The following is an 11,218-nucleotide window of genomic DNA, read 5'->3' on the forward strand; positions in this document are numbered from 1 at the left end:
ATCTTTCTCTCCTGTTCTCCTTGGAGATGCACCTCATCAGGAGATACGAGCATAATTATACTAAAAAGATTCCTATTTCTATATAAAAAAAGCTATCAGGGATTAAAATTCAAATATATGATCTAAATGGATTTTTTTTAAAGACTGAAATCATTAATTTCTGTCTACTAAAATCCCACGTGACTATAAGACCCAGCTTTAAATTCACCCCCTCCAGGACGTCTTCCTTGATCCTGCTAGAAGAAAGTAATTCTCACCCCTTAGACCTCCTAATACCCTGAAGGTCAGCATTCTTGGGGCTCAGAGCATGTCCACTTTGTATAGAGGTGATTTGGGTCCATGTCTTATCTTCCCAGCCCTGCTTAGTAGCAGAGTCACCTACCATGGGACACTGGAATGACCCAAGTATTTTGGACATAATGGGTGCTTTCTGAAAAAAAAAGAAAAAGTTGCAAACAGAATGGCAACTGAAATTCAAGTTTTAATCACCATTTGAGTGACTATTGTATTTATAATATTGTTATTATACTTAATAGTACATTCTGGAGCAGCTAAAACAAGAATTGAAAAGACGGGACTTGGTGTCTGTTATGTTCCGAGTTGTATCTCTATCTCTTTTTCCCAAAATTTTTATGATGAGTTCCTAACCCTTTGCATCTCAGACTGTGACTGTGTTTGGACATAGAAACTTCAAAGAAGAAATCAAGGTTAAATGAAGTCATTAGGGTGGACTCTAATTCAATGTCACTGTCCTTCTAAGAGAAGAAAATTAGGACATAGACACAGACAGAAGGAAGACGAGGGAGGCAAAGCCATCTACAAGCCAAGAGAGAGGACTCAGAAGTGACCAACTCTGCCCATTCTTTGATCTCAGACTTCTAGTCTCCAGAAACATGAAAAAAATAAATTTCTGTTGTTAGTTACCCTGGTTATGACACTGTTACCGTAGGCCTATCGAACTAATAGGGTTTCACTAACTTTGTGTACTGGGCGGAATATCAAGGACTGGACTCCCATATTTAAGCCTTTAAATAAGTCACTGCATTATCATATGGAATAGAACCTCTGGATGCAAATGGATACAAATTCTAAACCTGTTATTTGCTTGCTGGGTAATCTCTAGCAAGTCACTTAAACCTCTCTGAACTTTGATTTTCTCATTTGTAAAGTGTGGGACATGCCATATCTAACTTGTGTGATTGTGGAGAAAACTAAACCAAGCAGCACAGAAGAGCCCTACTTCCTGCACTGTCAGGGATCATTCCCGTTGACGATCCTCACAGGATAGAGGGAAGGACCTGGCAGCCCATTTCCCAGCTCAGTGCCTGTGATGCTTTTGTTGCAGCTTGAACAGCTGCAGGAGAGAAGACACGTGGGCTAGCTGAGCACCCCTGAACACTTGGGTCCGGGCAGGGCTGTACACAGGCTTTGCTTCAGAGCAAGTACATCTCTGGTCCCCACTGTCCATCTGTGAGTTAAGGGCTGGGCCAGATTTTCCACTTCCCAGTCTTTTTCACAGCCATCAACCACTGTCATGGTCACCACCGTCATTTGTGCTCTCAAAGTGGGACCTTCCCTGCAAGGAATGAGGACACTGACTCCCTGGGACTGGGCTGGACCTATAGCCCTGGTGTCCCTGTGAGATGAAAATCATGAATGAGGGCAGATCCAGCTCATGTGTGTTTGGAGACAAGCCCTGGGGTCAGCAGCCGTGACCACACCTTGGGAAACTGCCCACCCAGGTCGTCTGGAGTCAGGCAGCTGCTGGGGTGCTAGGCGCTCTGCCCATCACACTGCTTCTTGCCTGGACCCGCCCTCTCCCTGGGGTGCTGGGATCAGAACCCCATCTCAGCTCAGTAAGGGTGGGTGAGATTTTGGTTTCAGAGAAGACTCTTTCAGGGGGGTGGGAGAAAAGCACAGAGATGAAGATGCAGGGTCTGGTTGCCATTGGCCAGGGTCAGTCTGGGCTGTGGTGTTCAGGGGCTTTCTGCAGTCACTGTTGTTTCCGTTGCTCTGGCAACCAAAAGAGAAATAGACTACGCCCAGTGCAGGTGCACTGGAGCTGAGCGCGGGCCCATTTCCTCCAAACAGCTCCAGCTAGCCAGAGCCGGCGACCTCAGGCTCCTCCCAGCGTGGCCGGCTGAAAGTTTCAATGTGTGGACACTGAAGTGTGGAAATTCCAAATTCAAAGGTCTTTGACCAGGGGCTGTGGGTAGCACCTTGGTGGCACCCTCCCTGTGGGCACAGGAATGCTGAGCTGTCCCTGCTGGGCTTCACTGCCTCTGGTAACTGCAGTTCAGGGTTTCAGCCTGGCTCTCACTGAGGAAGTTCGGTGCTGGCCAGGCCTGGGATTTGCCACTCCACTCAGAGGTCTGATGAGAAGGCCGGACGGCCAGGGACAGTGTCAGGGATCCCCTATCATGGCACCCACCCTTGCCGAGCCACTCTGCCCTGCACATGGGCTCTCCCTCTGCAAGGGCTTGGCGATTGGCAGACGCCTGTTCAGCTCTCTATCCCCAGTTGATGGAGCTTCTCTAGGATTCTAGTTTTCTTATTCATGAAGTAGAAATAGTTAAACCTACTGCAAAGACTTATGAGGAAGAAGTTTTCTGTGAAAATACCTAACATAGCACCTGGCACATAGTAGGTGCTCAGCAAATGGGACTTTGTCCTTTTGCCGAAGATCCAGAATTCAAGAACCCGCCATTTCTGTTCCATTCACTTCATTGGTCCCATTACTCCACTGGAGAGTTTTATGGACCACTGGGTCCACTCCTTTACCAGAAATTTCAGGACCCAGTTCATCCATCAAACCCGACCCTTTGGCAAATCCTGCTGCTCACTCCTGACAGATCTGGATTCTCCTCTCCGGCCACCTCCACTGTCATGATCTTGTTCTAGCACTGACACCTCTGACTTGAATGACTACAGCTGCCATCAGTCTGGGTTCCCTGCTCTGTCTCTGGGGGCTCAGTCTCTCTTCCCAAACAGCAGCCAGTGGTCCTTCTATATCAGGAGTCAGATGGTGCCTGTCCTCTGCTCTGAGCTTGTTACAGTTTCACCTTGTTCTGAGCCCCCCATTAGAGTCCCCTCTTCCATGATCTCATATGTACCTCCCCGCTTGCTCCTTCTACTGCAGCTGTGCCGCCTCCTTGCTGCTCCTTGAATGTACCAAGCATGCTCCCACCCCAGGACATTTGCACTTGCCTTTTCCTCTGCCTGGGATAGTCTTCCCTCATCCTTACTTCCTGAGTCCTCTGCTCAGCTCTCACCTTCTCATTGAGGGCTTCTCTGATCACCTATCTAAAGCATCATCTTCAATCCCCATCATTTTCTAAGCCCCTGCTTACTTTCCCTTCATGTCCCTTATAATAACTGCAAATAGACCTTTATGTGTTTATTTATTTTACTACTTTCGTCACTATTGTTTGGTTTTACTCTACCAAAATGTCAGTGCCAGAGAGCAGGGAATTTGGTTCCTTCTCCCTAAATCTCCAGAACTGTCCTTGGCATATAGTAAGTACTAAATAGATAAAATTTCAATAAATGAATGAGCAAATGGGATAGGAAAAACATATATACACATATATTATTTAAATCTTCATTAAGTGGAAGTTTAGTGCAAGTTTTCATATTTATGTGTATACAAATGTTTGTGTGTATGTGTAAATCAATATGCATATAAATTTCTTTAAGTATATTTTCTTTGGAGCGTCTTGTTTTGCTTGGGCCTGAGTGTCTTTTATAATGCTCAATATAGTAGACGAGCCCTTGCTGTATTTGGGGTACCCGTCCTGGCCCCTGAAGAGCATGAGAGCATTCTTGAGGTACTGATTTGGGTGCAGGGGTTGGTATGGGGGGGGCTACACAGGTTCTTTTTGAGGGTCCTGTGTTTTAGGTGCAGGACCATAGAGAACCGAATTTGCATTTGTCAAAGATGGGTGACAGAAGCTATGGAAAGAAGGACTAGGGATATAAGTTCTTAGGATGAACAGGAAGATGAAAGGGAAGTAATACAAATAATTTTCATACCCATGGGTCTGAAATAAGTATCTGCCCTTAGAGAGTAAGTCAGAGGCACCCCTGGGAGGAAGTGTCTCAACCAGGACACACTCAGGCAGCTTGGCATTTTCCTGTCAGATGCTGGTTACCCTAGGTGACATGCTATGTCCTTTCTCCTCTCCCACATATTTTTCTTTAAGCCTTGGTGTAGAGATAAGGGTAAGAGTCTCTTTAGGTAATGTGAAAAAACTGAGGGAAGGGAGAACACGAAACTGCTGCCCACCTCCCGTTAGCTGCACACTTGAATCTTTTTGGCGACTCAGGCTGAGTGGCGTGTGGCATCGGCACGCTTGACAAACCTAACATGGAACCCTTTGCAGAACAGCTGTCAGGAACCAGTTTCCCTGCGAAATGTGAAAAGAAGCTCCCACTCCATTATGAAGAGGCCACGAAGAGGAAAGAAAAAGTTTATGCAGCTAACACAACACAGGGCTTGCCAAAATCATCCTGCCCTAATTCTCTTGTCAGCAGAGCCACTTTCCTGAAGAGCTGGTGACTCGTGACTTGGTTGCTTGATTGTTCCTGCCCCTCCTGCTAGGCACCCCACCCACCCGGGACCTCTGCCCGCAGCGTGCCCACTGTCTGCTCTCACTGGAGGGATAGTCCTCAGGACATGAGCCTCAGAAAGTCCGTTGCGAGCACAATGATCTACACTCAGGATGTGAATGGCCACCAATGTCATATTGCTTATCTCGCTCTGTGCAACACCCAGCAGCTGCCGTTGCTTAACGAGGAGGCGGCCCGGGCTCTGAGAATCGTCCTGTGTGTGCTTTGTTCGTGCATTTTGCAGCTGATTTAAGAGCAAGAAAAGAACAGACCCGATCTGATGTCTTTACTCCAGAGATCATTCCACATCCTTCCTAGGGCAGGAAGAGCAGGTGACTGGGACACCGGACATTTGGCAAGCTGGTGGCTTTCCTGCTCTGGCATGCTTGGCCGGGGTTTTCATGAAAAGACAATGACCTTTACAAAAAACAATGACCTTTGCAGAGATCTCTGGCAGTTCAGCAGAGAGCTCAGTTCCAAAGTGTTCCTATTGCTTTTCCCAACAGAGTCAAACAATTGGAAAGACTTTTTTAAAAAAAAATTTACCAAAGTTTTTTTGGCAAAGCTTAGGAGCTCTCTCCCCCACCCTGTAATTAAAGCAGAAGTAAACAGTAAAAGGATATCAAATTGCAGCTCGCCAGGGTAATAGGTGCCCAGGTGGAGCTGCTGCCTGTTCAGACCTGCGCTTGAGACCGAGGCCCGCCTCTCGGGAGCACTCCCATGGCTCCCAAGATCTGACACATCAAGATTAAGACCCAAGGATTTGGAGCTGAGAGACAAGAAAGGGTGAGTCATCTTGGCCATGGTACGAAAAAAAAAAAAAAAACAAAGTCTTCCTTCTCCAGCGTTGCCCTCTCGCACCAACTCTGAAGGCCCTCTTGTTTCTGGAAATCATCTTCTCGGTGGTGCTTGAAGAGACCATGGGCCCAACGGGCCAAGAGCACCCCCTGCTCCCCATGTGTGTGCAGGGACTCCACCTTAGCAGGCCCTGTGAGCCTCCTGCTTCTGCAACTTTCCAGCAGGGTGACTCCAGACGATTGTTTCCCTCCTCCAAGCTTCAGTTCCCTTGAGTTTAAAAAGAGAACAACAATAGTGCTCACCTGATAAGATCCCAGAGAGACTTAAAGGAAACAACGTACAGTGCCAGGCACATAGGAGCCACTCCAGCCCTGAGGTTCCCTGTATCAACAATTCAGTTCTTTTTAGTGTTAAGTTAGGATTGCATTAGGATGCCACAAGCTGTTTCTTCATTCACCCAGTTGATGGGGGCTGTATTGTATCCTACTTTTGGGTGACTATGAACCAAACTGCTACTCTTCATGTACAAGTCTAATATGGACATAATTTCCTTTTTCTCTTGCTAAATACTTAGGAGGAGAAAGCCTAGATCATATGATAGGCACATGTAGACTTTTTCAAGTAACAGTCAAACTATTTTCCAAAGCAGTCACACCATTTTACATTATCAGCAGTGTAGGAGAGTTCCAGTTGCTCTACTCCCTGGTCAGCACTTGATATGGTCAGTCTTTTCCCTCTTATCCATTCAAATAGTGGAGTGGTGGTGGTACTTCAAATTCATATTTACTTTGGCTTTTGGTGAAGATATTTAGTGCTTTGTGTAGTTCTGCACAGGCCTCAAAGCCTGAATTATCAGCTGAAGGCAATCAGTTGAGTTTTTTTGGTACCTGGGATTAAACCCAGGGGTGCTCTACCATAGAGCCACATCTTCAGCCCTTTTTAGTTTTTATTTTGAGACAGAGTAAGGCAAACAGTTTTTAAATTTCATCCTTGATGGATGGTTGCATCTGACTCAGAAGATAAAGTAAATTTCAAGCAGTAGCAGTGGACCTAATAATTTAGGGCTATAGATCCCTTAAATTTCTTTTCCTGTCTAAAGCCAAATAATTGCTGTGATTTCATTACTTTGCCGGTGAAGTCAATCCTGATCCCTGGTCCACATCCCCTTCATCACCTTTAGCTCTGGCTGCTAATAACAAGCACATAGGATTGACAACCTTATTAATTTTGCCCTTGTGTTTATAATAAAGAGGTTAGGGAAGGTGCTCATCAATACTGTTTAGGATAAAAGGAGAGAACCTGCAGGAGAAACTTAATCCTGATCTTAGTCTAGGAGTAGCTTCCTGTTTCCTAAAAAAGGCTTTGTCTTCATAAGATGGACATTGGCAATCATGGTATTCCTTTCTTCATTCTGAAAGTCAGAAACTTAGAGGCAAATTTGGCTTCTATTCTACAGCAAGTTTATCAGACTGTATGCTATGTACTTTGCAAACTAATCCTTGTCTGGGTCCAGTTTACTTCCCTACTTAATTTTCAATTTGCTTCACTATTCCTGTTAGAGAAAATATTTCAAACTTCTATGATTTTTTTAAAAAAAAAGAGGTATTTTTTTGTTTTTTTGTTTTCTTATCTGCATTTTGATTCATTGTACACAAATGGGGTACAAATTTTTGTTTCTATTGTTGTGCATGATATAGTTTCATACCATTCATGTAATCGTACATGTACGTAGGGTAATAATGTCTGTCTCATTCCACCATCTTTCATACTCCTGACCCCTCCACCCTCACTTCCCTCTACATAACCTAAAGTTCCTCCATTCTTCTCTCACCCCCAACCCCCCACCCCCATTATATATTATCATCAGGGAAAACATTAGGCCTTTGGTTTTTTGCAATTGGCTTATTTCACTTAGCATGATATTCTCCAATTCCATCCATTTATCTTCCAATGCCATATTATTCTTCTTTATTGTTGAATAATATTCCATTGTGTATATATACCACAGTTTCTTTATCCATTCATCTGGTGAAAAAAAGGAATGTTTATAATTGGAACTAAAAAGGCATCGATTCTCTCACTCTTGCCTCCAAACTACCTATGGGGGCAACTGCTATTACCAGTTTGTTGGATCCCTTTCCAGAGAGATTTTATGAGAATGTAAGTATCTCTGTGTGTTCATGGGTAATATATGGATAGCAGTATGTGGTACATGTTTGTAGGAGTTTGTTGAGGGCATTAAAAAAAAGTGCCTTCCCTCCTGCTCATTGTTGACCCTTGAAATTCACTGTTGCTATGTCTGCTCTTAAATGAATCCTCTAGCAGGTAGCTTAGTTCTTCCGCTCAGTGGCCCTTTTAAAGTCTGGACTAATAGAGAATCAAAGCCAAGTGGGGCCCAGCTCAGGCTTGGACATACACAGAGCACTGGGGCTTCCTCGCCATCTCCCAGACTAGTCCTTCAATTTTTCTCCCCTTGTTTTATTTTCTCTGGCTCTCCCAGGGTTGGAAGGTGCACCTACAACTTTCTTTAAAAGGAATATCTTGGAGTATTGTAGCATCTTCATCTGTAGGTGTGGAGCTCTAGAAGTGTCTAGAGGTCTAGAGGTTCTTGTGCCCTCCACTTTTCCTCCAAGCCCGATTGGAACAGAGACCTAGTTCCCTTCCTGAAACATGGAGAAAACTCTGAGATGATGTTTACACTTGAGAGCTCCCTGAGGGGTCAGGCTAAGGCTGGGTCTTGCTAAATTGCCCAGGCTGACCTTGAACTTGTGTTCTCCCTGCTTCAGCCTCCCAAGAAGAGTAACTGGGATTTCCTGTGTGTACCACTGAACCCAGATCCTTCTCCTTCTTTTATTGAAAAAACAAAACAAAACAAAAAAAATAGCTTTATACCCAAAGAATCCATTTCAATATTCAAAATGTGGTAATCCTGGTAGTGCTGAAGAAGGTACATCAGAAAAGCCTGATTTGATCTGGTCCCTAGGGAAGATGGGTCCCCTCCTGCAGGGACTGCCTTGTCCTGGGGTTACCCCATGAGATGGCAAGACAAAGAAGCTTTGAATTACATCTTGAAGTAGTTTATTGTTCCATGAAATAGGTCCTCTTCTTTTAGGAATGTTAGTGTTATTCATGTTTTCTTATTTAGTCTTTTCCATATTTATTAATTTTTTCTCTAAACTTTTAGAAATTTTATGACTGTTTTCTCACTTTCATTTCACACATTTATTTTCCTCGCTTTCCACACCATGCCCTCCATGTTCTTTATTGTAGTTGCATCAGGGTCCAGTCTTCTATGTGCTAGATATAACGTACACTTCATTTTGGTAATGCCATAATTTTATTCTTCTACTTCTTTTCTAATTTCTGTCACTGCTTATTTCATCTACTCCTGCCTGTTTATATTTTCCCTTGGTGCTTGTATCTCAACTTTGTGTTCATGGTTTATGGTGGCAACACTGAGTATTTTCTCCTTGCTAAGAAACAGCTCCTTGTATCATTTCTGCTCTCTCCCAGTTCCCAAGAATCACCATCATAACTCCATTTTCCAAGGATGTTAGATTCAAGTTTTGTTTGGGTGGCAACATGGACCAGTGGGCTTGGGAGTTGTATAGATTTTTGTTCACTTCCCGATTCTGTTATATAAAGGGTCAGTTTTCTTGAGCTGGTTATACTCCCTGAACCTCAGTTGCCCCAATTGCAAAACAGATATGAGTTACTTCATAGTGTTGTGAAGATTGGATGAAATAATGCAAAGGGCTTAGCTCAGAGTCTGGAAGACAGAAGGTGCTTAATAAACCTTTGTTCCATCTCCACCTTTTACCCTAAAAGAGATGTAATTTTACCATAACAAGAAGCAGTTTTGTCCTGAACAGTATTTTATTTAACTATCACTCAAAATCAATCATCCACCACAATAAATACTATAAGAGAGTATTAAAGAATTACTATGGTCAAGAAATTTTGCTAGGTTTAGCACATGTTTTATCTCATTTAATTGTGCTTCAACTTTATGTGGTATGTCATATCCTCATTCCCATTTTACAGTTGAATGATCTGGGCCTTGGGTAACTTCTTGCTCAAAATTAAAAGTGAAAAATCTATAACTTGTTCTAAACCCTAATTTCAGGGATCATGTTTTAATATCTACCAAATATCCTTTTTTGCAATGTAATCTTTCCCTGTGACAGGAGTTATGGAAGAAGCAAAAATGTGAGCTATCAATCACACTTGGCCTTGGGAAGCTCACAGTACATACACACACACACATTGCAGAAATGGTTTCATAAAAGCTAAATATTGTGACCTTGTTGTATCCACATGCCAAGTACTTAAAGTTTCTCATTTTCTGTTAAATGGAATAAGATTTGAAGTAGTACCTAAAGATGATTTCCTCCCAAGAGATTGTGGCCTTAAACTGGAATTTTCCATCCTTATCCCTCTGTTTTTAGATGGCTTAGTCGAAGTGACTGCTAAATCACTTAGAATATTTGGTTTTCTCAGAAGCTAGATATCTGTGTTTTTGTGTATACATGATACCTGTGTAAATACATGATTGCTTTCTGGTTTCCAGAGGATAAAGCTTGAAAGGAGCCACAGAAAGGCCGCACACTGCTCTAATTCATTGTTTAACATAAGCAGACTCTAAGCTGCTCTAGAAATGAGTTTTGTACTTTGACAGTTTTTTGGTGCATGTAGCATACACGAACAAAGCTAAATTCAAAAGTACAGAATCTTAAGAACTGTATCGTTTGGGTTTCTCCAGACTAAACAAAAAGTTCCAAGTATGGCCAGATAAAAAGATTTTTCTAACCCTCCCTGCACCCACCCCACCTTCCTATCAGAGGACCAAGTTTGCAATGCAGCGTAAGAATGTTGGATCAGGACTTTGCCCTGTTTCTATTCAGGGTACACCTCTTGGCTCTGGGCAGAGTTGCAAGAATTCCACCATACCATGGCACAGGTTTGTTGGAATTCAGACAGTGAGTGTTTCCTCTAGATTATGATAGATTCTTTCCACAAAAAATATTTTTCTAAGCAAGTAGTTCCATAATTTATTAGTTTCAAGGACCTTCAAAGTCAAATGGAGGTAAACTTTAGTTGGGAGAAAATTAATAAGAGTTTGTCGAAGATGCGGACCACAGCCATTTGGGGAAATATCAGTTGGCACCATTGTGAGGAACCCGCTATCGATGGCAGTGTTAGTGCTGTGGGAACAACCCTCTCCAGCCTTTCCTTGCCACCTCACAGTCCTGATGATTTCCTGCGAGCCAGCACACCAGTGTGAACACATAGTCACCAACACATGATTATCTTTTGTTACCAAATCTTTTGCACTTTCTTTTCAATTTTGGGTCGACTGAGTTCCCAAGGTAAAGCAGTAAAAGCTTTCTCAAGGAACACTCTCGGGTGGGAGGCAGGCTCTGCCTCTACTCGGAAGGCTTGTCCCTGGATCTGACCTTGTTCCTCAGCAGCAGATTTTGCTGGACATGCATCCAAATTTACTATACTCAGGCTTCTCAGCAATTTGTCTTCTGGTTTGACTGGGCCACCAAAGTCCTGGGCTTATCAGCAGGCTGGACATGGAATCCTGCGGCTTACCTCTGACGGTGCTCCTCCTGCGTGCCTTCCTCGTCACCATTCCCTCTCATTTTCTCTTCTCTTCTCCTCCCCCCTTCTTCTAGTTCCTTCCTTCTGTGGATAGCAACTAAGCCCCTGAGGGTGCTAAGGAAGACCCAGAGATAAATAGACAAAGTTCCTGCCATTGAGAGGCTCAGTATAAAAGAAACAGATTTATAACAAATCATGATAGCGT

This window comes from Sciurus vulgaris, assembly GCF_902686455.1.
Source record: "Sciurus vulgaris genome assembly, chromosome: 6".
Lineage (NCBI taxonomy): Eukaryota > Metazoa > Chordata > Mammalia > Rodentia > Sciuridae > Sciurus > Sciurus vulgaris.